The following is a 9,767-nucleotide window of genomic DNA, read 5'->3' as shown; positions in this document are numbered from 1 at the left end:
GTGTGTGTGTGTGTGTGTGTGTGTGTGTGTGTGTATGAGAGAAAGGTTTACCCACTTGAAGGCATGAATGCAATTTTATTTAAACAGGGTCAGTTTTGCAGGACGTATTTGGCGCTGTTTTATGTCATCCATACCGCCTTCCTGACCCCGTGCTTCAGAGAACTGCAGGAAGTATGTCCCACAGACCATACCAAGTGGAGGCTGCTTGTCACGGTCGTGAACACACTTACGGTTCAGGCGGTCTGTGATAGGCACGCAGGGCTTCAAAGCAACGTGCAGTTAGAAAAGTGAATATGGGTACTCTGAGTTGGCTCTGAAAATGCAGCCAGCTCCCTCTGTGTCCCCCCACAGTGACGGGGCCAGTGCTGACCTTACGTGTCCTGGATCTGTTGTCACTGTGCAACCAGCTTTCCAAAGGACCCCCCCTCCCCAACCCCCCTGCTAATCTTGGCAATGCACTAGAAGGTTCTGGGTGCAAGGTTGGTATGTCTGCTCATGCTTCCCCAGGAGTTTTTGATTCTATTTCTGTGATTAAACTTGTGACGATCTCATGAGCAGAAACAGTTGATGTTTCAGTTTAGTTCAAAGGCAGGAAGAATTCCCGTTTGCTTTGGGGAGGGTCTGCCGTTTTGTTCTATTGACTGCTTCACCTGATTGGATGAGACCCACCCACACGACGGAGGGCAATCTGCTCGGCTCGGTCTACCAATTTAAATGTTAACCTCATCCAAAACACTCTCATGGAAACACTCAGAATCGTGTTTGGCCAACGATTCAGGCACCCCATGGCCCCATCAAGTTGACACATAAATTTAACCATCACCGCACGACAACAGACATGCGCAGCTAGTCTACTGCATATATCATGAAGCACGTTACCTCAGTGTGACCTGCTCCTAGTGAATCCAGAATGACTCCCATTTCTCAGAAACATTATTTTTTTTATGAAATAATTCCAGAATTCTGCTGGGACCCAGCATTAAAAAGAAAAAAATTCAGTAGTCTGTAGTTTGAAGAATCCATCTTTTTCATCCTCATCTCTCCTTTTAAAAATTTGAAATGATACATTTTTTTCTGTATTTTTTTGTTTTTAAAAAACGTATTGATTGAGGTGCGACATATACAGAGAGACATACCCATGGATGGAGCGTTACGTGTAGACCCTCATGTAACCATCACCCGGATTCAGATACAGCGCATTTCTGGCAACTCAGGGATCTCCGAAGCACCGGAAAACCCCGTCTTTACAACTGTCAGTCCGCTCTGCTTGTTCTTAAGCTTCACGGTTACTCTTTTTGTCCAGTTCTAGGTTCGTTCAATACTTCTTATCTTTTCATTGCTTGGACCTACTTCTGTGTATGAAAATAGCGCAGCGTATTGACCTGTTCTCTGTTGGTGAACCTTCGGTCGCTTCCCGTTCGCGGCGATAATGACCAATGACTCCACCAATGTCGGTGCATGTCTTTTTTTTTGTGGGAAAAGTCACTTCTTTGACTATTAAGTGTCTTGCTCCCGCCAACCGTGCATCAGAGCGGGGGCATTTTCTTAGCTTTCGTCTTTCAGGGTGTGTTTCGTGTCTCCTCGATGACTAAAAACGCTTGGCTGTGTCTCGAATATGATTTGTGAAAAACTGAGACACAAGAAAGTGTTGCAATGCTCAGAGACGCCTTCAGAATACAATATTGCTTCAAGATGATATGAATATATACATGTGGTGCCTGTCACCAAATGTATCTTGGGAAGATAGTGGGACAAAAGGTGAGAATGGAATTATTAATTAAATATTTATTAAAAATCCCCTTGGGGAGAATTAAGCCGACTTGATAAATGCTGGCTGGCTACGCCAGTGGCCCCATTCCTACACGAGCTCTCACAACGAACTATCAAGGAATTTCAAAGGCTTACAAGCTTCCCCGGGGTATTCCTCTCGATTCTGAATGCTCTGTTATTTTGTAATTCTGTATTTTTTTCCGTCCTATCACTGATTTGGTATTCTCTGTGCAGAGGTGCTGGTTATAGAGACTTTTCCTGGTATTCACGAACGAAAGGCGTCCAGGGTGGAGGTCAGGAATGGGTTGCTCTGAGTTCTGGGTCAAACTAGCAGATCAGACCTTGCGGCGGTGAGAGATTTTCAGGCAACTATTTTTCTGAGCCTGAATTCTTGCAACGTGTCATATCGAGAGAAGCGCTAAACATCGTTAACCGAGTCATCTGCTCCTTGCAACCAGCGGTGGCCTTCACGAGGCCGGCAGCAGCCTTCTGCAAAACGTGTGTGCTTGCCGGCACGCCGCTCCCTTCAGCGAGCTCACGCGTACACTCGCCTGCCCTCTTAGCTGTTCGGAGTATTTCCCCAGAGTGACCCGGGCTACAGTCCTCATTTTGCTCCCAAATAAAACTTAGCTCCCAGCTCTCATGCTGCACATTTTTTTTTTTTTCAGTCGACAAGGGAAGCCACTACTTCAGAAATATCGATACAAAGTACAAGCCGTTCTCTTTGAACGAAAAGGAACTTGAAGTGTTTTCTGGGCCCCTGGGTGCACGTGTTCAGGGCTGCCTCACGGCCAGGCTGCCAAGTCTTGTTCTGATCGTCCGGTCTCGAGGGGAGTTCGTTGTAAACCCATCTCTAAAACGCGCGATTGCTTTTCTGTGAAGGTCGTCTGCAGGGCAAATGCTGACATGCAAGGCAACCCTTAGCAACTCCCGGCCTGGGGTCTTGCTCGCTTAGCCCACACGGATGTGACTTTACACGCTCATTCCGTGCAGGTTGTCAAGTGTGTGAAAACAAGACATCACAGGGCAGCCATTTCCAGCCCTGCCAAGAACAGCTCTAAGGGTGAGGAAAGTATTAAAATATACATTTTTTTTTTTTTGGAAAGTGCATGAGTAGGGGATATTCAGTTCCCAAAACTCTGCTTGCTGGAATAAAAGATGTTCAGCATGAGGGCGGGGACTTTTACTTTTATTCAGAGACTTCCTGAGGACCATAGCTGGGGACAGTTCCGAGACACGGACCCCGGGGCGCCGAGCTGGGGGAGGCCGGGGACGAGTGACTTCGGCGCAGGGGGTGGGTGCAATCGAGCCCACATTTTGGGAGGACCCACGCTCTCCGCCCTCTGCCCCCGGATCACGCGGTGACACCCTGATGAACCGGGAGACAGGTCGCGGCAGGCGCGTTGGCCCCAGAGCGAGAAGGCCAGGGCTCGGGGCCAGGCCCGCCGCAGCAGCGCAGCACAGGCGCCCGGTGCCCGGCGCTGGGGTGCGGGACTCCTGCACTAAAGCCGTTCGCATTAACCCTAACTGACAGCACATGTGTCTTCTTCTTTTTTTTTTTTTTTTTTCCCTACACAGGATAACTTGATTTTGATTGAGTGAAGCAAGATCAGGTGACAGTGTGCCATGCGCCCTGGCCCTGCGTCCCCCATGAAAACTTCCTCCTTCCTTGGGACCCCCGAGAGGGAGCCTGGCTGCGGGGCTGCGCCCCGGGGCTCTCGTGGGAGTCACGGCGGCCCCCGCGCAGCTGCGCTTCGGCTGTCGTCCTGAACACGGTGAGAGCGTTGGGCCCCCAGACAAAGGACGAAGGTAATTTATTTTCTACAGAATTTTGTTTTCCTAAAGCCTCGTGTTCCGTTCCACTTTAAAGGGCGTTTCGGCAAATGATGTATGAAATGAGAAAAGGTTTTGAAACCCTCCCTGGTTTCACCTAAAGGGCATGCGTAACTGGAGAATGAGTCTGAAATGATGTGGGGAAAAAATAGCTATTGTTCTTAAAAAAAAAAAAAAAAAGAAAGAAAGAATGAAAGGCTTATGGTTTGGATAAATTCATGTCAAATGGCCAGACGTTATGTGCTGGGTACTGGGCGAGGTATTGCAGGGGTTCACTGGGAAACAAAGTCTGGGTTTATTCTTAAGAAGTGTGTGACGTCTGCAGCAATCCCGCTCCTGGACGTATATCCAGAAGGAACCCTACTTCAAAAAGACACCTGCACCCTAGTGTTCACAGCAGCACTATTTACAATAGCCAAGACATGGAAACAGCCTAAATGTCCATCAGCAGATGACTGGATAAAAAAGAAGTGGTGTATTTATACAATGGAATACTACTCAGCCATAAAAACTGACAACATAACGCCATTTGCAGCACATGGATGCTCCTGGAGAATGTCATTCTAAGTGAAGTAAGCCAGAAAGAGAAAGAAAAATGCCATATGAGATTTCAAATATGTGGAATCTAAAAACAAAATTAAAAAGGAACATAAATGCAAAACAGAAACAGACTCATAGACATGGAATACAAACTTGTGGTTGCCAAGGGGGCAGGGGGTGAGAAGGGACAGACTGGGAGTTCGAAATTTGTAGAAAGTGACAGGCATGTATGTGCAGAATAGATAAATAAGATTATACTGTGTAGCACAGGGAAATATATAGAAGACCTTGTGGGACCTCACAGCAAAAAAAAAACGTGACAATGAATATATGTATGTTCATGTATAACTGAAAAATTGTGCTCTACACTGGAATCTGACACAACATTGTAATATGACTATAACTCAATAAAATAAAGTTAAATAAAAAGAAGTGTGTGGGATCTGGAGTCAGGCACACACAAAGTTATACAAAAACAGAATATGGTGTCGTCTTGCAAAGCAAGAGAGCAAGACGAAGGGATACAGGAGGAGAACGTGTGATACAGTCAAGCAAGGGAGAGTGACTGTTGCAGCTTTTAAAGTGGATATTGCCCAATATGAGACTTCTATGGCAATTTGGAGCGTGAATTCCTTACTGAGATGTACTGCATGGAATAGCGACCTCCCACCCCCCAAAAAAGAGAAGTCCAAACTGTAACTTCCAGAACCAGTGGAGTCAACCTTATTTGAACAAAGGGTCTTTGCATATGGTATGATGTTAAGGGTCTGAGAGGAGGTCCTCCTGGAGGAGGTGGCCCTGCATCCAAGGACAGTGTCCTTAGAAGAGACAGAAAAGGAGAGACACAGACACAGAGGAGAAGCTTGCTGTCAGGTCCTCTTCATCAGTTACCGGTCAAAATAATGCATGATTCCAGGCGACTTTTTCCAGATCAACAGATGGCAGGCCGCAAGGTCTGAGGTGGGCACGTCCCACGTGAGATGCACTGTGGGGAGGACGAGGGTGGCTGTGAGCTGGTTTTTCGGGATGAGTGGGAAAGCCAAAGGACCTGGGTGTCCAAGGACCTATCTCTCCTGGGAAACGTGTGGCTGTGAAGGTTGACATTTTCCCGCAAGAGTCTGCTACTGGCCATAAAAACAAATGAACACTTTGGCGAAGGCTGTCCTTCTGGATCGATCCAGAGGAGTCAGCCAGCTAGAATGATCAGCGGCTTTGAGCAGCTCTGCTGGACACCCCTGTTGTGTCTCTGTGCTGAGAAAGGCATCTTCTTGTCGCTGCTATTTCTGTCCCTTGAACACAGCCTCAGCCTAACACCTGCCCTGATCCCAGGGTCTCAAGCCAGCAACCACTGCAGCTGCCCAGGCGGTGCCCTCGGAGGGGACTCCGGAGGGAGAGACACAGGACGCTGGCCCTAAGGTTCACAGCAAAGGACTGATTTCCATGAGCCCAGACTCTTGGATCGTCCCACACAAAGAGAAGCACTAAATTTGTTAACTTGAGATGCCTGGTTTTTCTTTAAATTCCAGTCATCTCCTGATGTTCCGACTACCTGGGATTTTTTTGTTGTTGTTGCAAAAATGCATATATCCTGGCTCCTTCCCAGTCTCTTCAGTGCAGAGGGGCTGCCTTCCAGGCTTACGGCCTCAGAAAGTCTGCCAAATAAAACAGAATTCGCACCTTTTACGTTGCACTTTTTTTTTTTTTTTAACTCAGTTGACACGATTAAGTCAGGTATTCAGAAAGAAATACAGGTGTCATTGTAAATCGACTCTATTTCAATTAAAAATGAACAAATAAATACATAAAAAGGATTTTGAAATTAAACAAAATACAAGTCTCAGTATTTTGAGCGCGGGTTCACAGTCTTTTCTGAAAACACGATTCTCCGTGTTCGCTGATGGTAAAAACGACCGTCTGTTCCCTTTGTCGGAGGTGCTCTGAGGCGCAATGGACACTTGCAGCCACTAGATGGCACCAAACACCAGCATTTTTCTATTTCCCTGCAGAAACATGATTTTTGAACACGTTGAGCGTTTTCCTGAGAAAGTCTCACGTGCGATTGAGCGGGTGAATTGGTGATGAGTTGTAAAGGGAACGGTGTGAGGACTCCAGGTGGTCCACATCCGATGCCTGCTACTGTCTGCTTTTTAAATTTTTATTTATTCTTGAGTGGCTGGGTGTTGCTATCTGTCATTTTATTTTGTTATTTAATTTAATTTAATTTTAATTTAATTTAATTTTATTTTATTTTATTTTACTTTTGTGTGTGTGTGTTTTTTAAGTCTCTCTTTTTTAAATTTATTGAGTTACAGTCAGTTTACAATGTTGTGTCCTTTTCTCGTGTCGAGCACGATTTTTCAGTCATTATTCTATTTTATTCTTTTCATCGACGTATCGTAGCTGTGGTCCACATCCAACGCTTATTACTGTCCGGTTTTTAAATTTCTATTCAATCTCCTGGTTTTGTGTTGGTATCTCCCTGTCATTTTTATTCATTTATTGAAAAAAAATTTTTTTTTTTTTGCCAGAAATGGTCACATTGTAACTGACTGTATTTTAGTTTTTTTTTTAATTGAAGGGTAGTTGCTGTCTGATGTTCTATAAGTGACAGGTGTCCCATACACGGATTTGGCATTTTTAAACATTATCCTCCATTTAGTGTTATTATAAAAATTTTGCTATATGCCCCGTGTTGCACCCTAGGTCCTCAGCTTACTTCGTACCTAAAAGTGTGTACAGCTCACTGTCACTGCCATTTGCAGCACTCCGGTCACTCACGGTGCTGAGTGTCTTTGGTTTACCTGCCTGTTGCCCCCATTTATAGATATTTTGTGCGTGAAGTGTTTGCTCAGACACCCAGTCAACAGTGCATTGGGTTGTCTGCCTTTTATAATTGAGTTGTTTACACGTTCTTGAACGCATACTGAATACACCATCCTTGCGCCAACAGGATAAATGTTTTATGCAGAATTTTCTTCCACTGTGTGGCTTTCTCCCCATTTCTTCACGATGTGATTCACAGTGCAGGCGTTTTTAGTTTTGATCAAGTCCAATTCATCAGGGTTTTTTTTCTTTCTCTAACGTGGTTCACACTTTCTGTTTCCTAAGAAATCTTGGTGGACACTGAATTCAGTAAGATTTTTCTCCTGGGTTTTCTTCTGGAAGTTGATAGTTTTAGTGTTTGCGTTTTAAGTCTGTGACGCATTTTGAGTGTGGAAATAAATGAAGGTCACCCAGACGAGAGCGAGCCAAGCGTGTTGGCTGAGCGTTTGCCGGAATGGGGGAGTCGGCCACCAGCCGTCGAGGTCAGCAGAGCCTCCGAGGCCGGCGGAGGGGTGGGGACCTTCACCGCGGTGCCCGGGTAGGATCAGGTGTGCCTGGTCCTCAGTCAGAAGCAGAAGCAGAAGCAGACCACAGGGAAGTTGTGTGCTATTGATGAAGTCCTACCCATTTGGGGTTGATGGTTTGAGAAGTTCCTGAGCCTCCGGCATTGGGACCAGAGATGCCAGGGAGGTTTCCTGCAAGTCTGACTTACGGGAGGCGGGTCACTCTGCATCAGGGCTTGGGGTCTGGAGCTGGCGGCTGCAAGTCGTGGGTCACAGGTCTCATTTTATACATGGCCCATCCATAGTCTACTTCCATATTCAGTCTCTCAGGAAAAGAGCATTCTTTTAAGTCTGTGGCATGTTGTTACCCACAGCCATCAGTCACCACGCATTTGAAATTGAGGACGTCTTCTGGCGCAAGTGGTCGAGACGTGTGGGGCGGCACCCAGGAAGCAGCAGCGACAGCTGGGGGTCTAACCGTGAGCCTGGGATGACCCACCCCCCGCAAACTGGGGGGAAACTCGCTGATTTCCGCTTGGCTGGCGTTACCTGGGCAACAGATCACGTGTAACTCCCAAAGCCTCCGTCCTCTGTGGCTAGCCGGCGAGACCCACATCTTTTGCTGGACAGATCAGCTGTTTTTTTTTTTTTCTGGTGAACTATAATTAATTTACAGTGTTTTGTTAGTTTCTGGTGTACAGCGAAGTCATTCAGTTATACGTATATATATATATATATATTCTTTTTTCTATTCTTTTCCGTTATAGTTTGTTACAAGGTGTTGAATATAGTTCTCTGTGCTGTACGGTAGGACCTTGTTGTTTATCTGTTTTGTATGCAGTAGCTTGTATCTGCTAATCCCAAATTCCTAATTGATCATTCCCTGCCCTCCTTCCCCTTTGGTAACCGTAAGTGTGTTCTCTATGTCTGTGAGTCTGTTTCTGTTTGGTAAGTAAGTTCATTTGTGTCATTTTTTAAGGTTCCACCTATATCTGACAAGATAATATGTGTCTTTCTCTGTTTGACTTACTTCACTTAGTGTGATCATCTCCAGGTCCATCCAGGTTGCTGCAAATGGCGTTATTTTATCCTTTTTTCATGGCTGAGTAGTATTCCATTGTATAAATACACCACAACTTCTTTATCCAGTCATCTGTCCATGGACATCTAGGATGCTTGCATGCCTTGGCTGCTGTAAATAGTTCAACTGTTGTCTTGATCTTGGAACAACTCAAAATGTGTAAAATGCGGCTGGCTCTCCTGTTGCAATTCCCAAAGCCACTTATGTTAACTGGGTGAACTGGGTAAGTGATTTGTCAAAGGCAAATACGAGGACATTGCTGCCCTGAGACTGTCTGTCCTCAGCATGCTGATAAAACCTGAAGATGTGCTGCAGGAACACTGTTGCTACAAAGAAGATTCGACATGCAAAATGGCTGTGTCAGTTCCTCCTGTCTTACTCCTTCTGGTCTCTGATGCCGTGGGTCAAAAATGTATCTTGGAAATTATTTTTGAATTTCCCAAAGGCATTGTAGCCATCCCCCTGTCGATTGTTTTTGTTTGTTTAGTTTTTTTCCTTTGGGGGGGGTAGTTAATTAGCTTTTTATTTATTTATTTTTAACAGAGGTCCTGGGGATGGACGCCTCAGATTAGCAATGCTAAGCACTCACTCTACCCCTGAGCTGTGCCCTCTCCCCCATCCCTCTGTTGAAAAATGACCCGTAATATTGCCAGAACCCCAAACAGTTCTGGAAAGGATGAAGATCTATTTCTGCTGAGATGGCCTTAATCACGCATTAAATAAAAGCAGGGTCTAGGCTGTGAAAACGTTTCCAGAAGGAAGGACATTCCAAATGTGGCGGAGCAGGGTCAGCGGCACTGAAGAGCTGGGCGGCGCCAACTTTACCTGGAAGGAGTCGTCGGACCTTCAATGCCTACGCTCACAGGTTTAAACAAAACACCCGTGTATTTTGGAGTTTTTCACCCCACCACCGACTTGCACGCATTTCTCCAAACTCACAATCTCTGATTCTCTCTGAGTTACAAACGCAGGTCTTGACGTGGAGATTGAAAATAAATGCATTTCTGTGTCCTTCCCCGTCACCCAATGCTGTCAGATGGAAAATGCAGCCCTTCAGTAAACTACGCTGGAAATTGGGACGCTGTCTTCGTTTTATTTCGTTTTTGCTTTCGGGATTTAGGAACCATTCTTTGCCCTCTCTGTGTTCATCGCTGAAGAGTGTTTGCTTGAATTCTGCTGAACGAATGATTTCCACTTTTTTTTTTTTTTTGCATAAA

Source organism: Camelus dromedarius, chromosome Y (assembly GCF_036321535.1).
Source record: "Camelus dromedarius isolate mCamDro1 chromosome Y, mCamDro1.pat, whole genome shotgun sequence".
In the NCBI taxonomy this organism is placed as follows: domain Eukaryota; kingdom Metazoa; phylum Chordata; class Mammalia; order Artiodactyla; family Camelidae; genus Camelus; species Camelus dromedarius.
Note: the sequence above shows the minus strand (reverse complement) of the source record.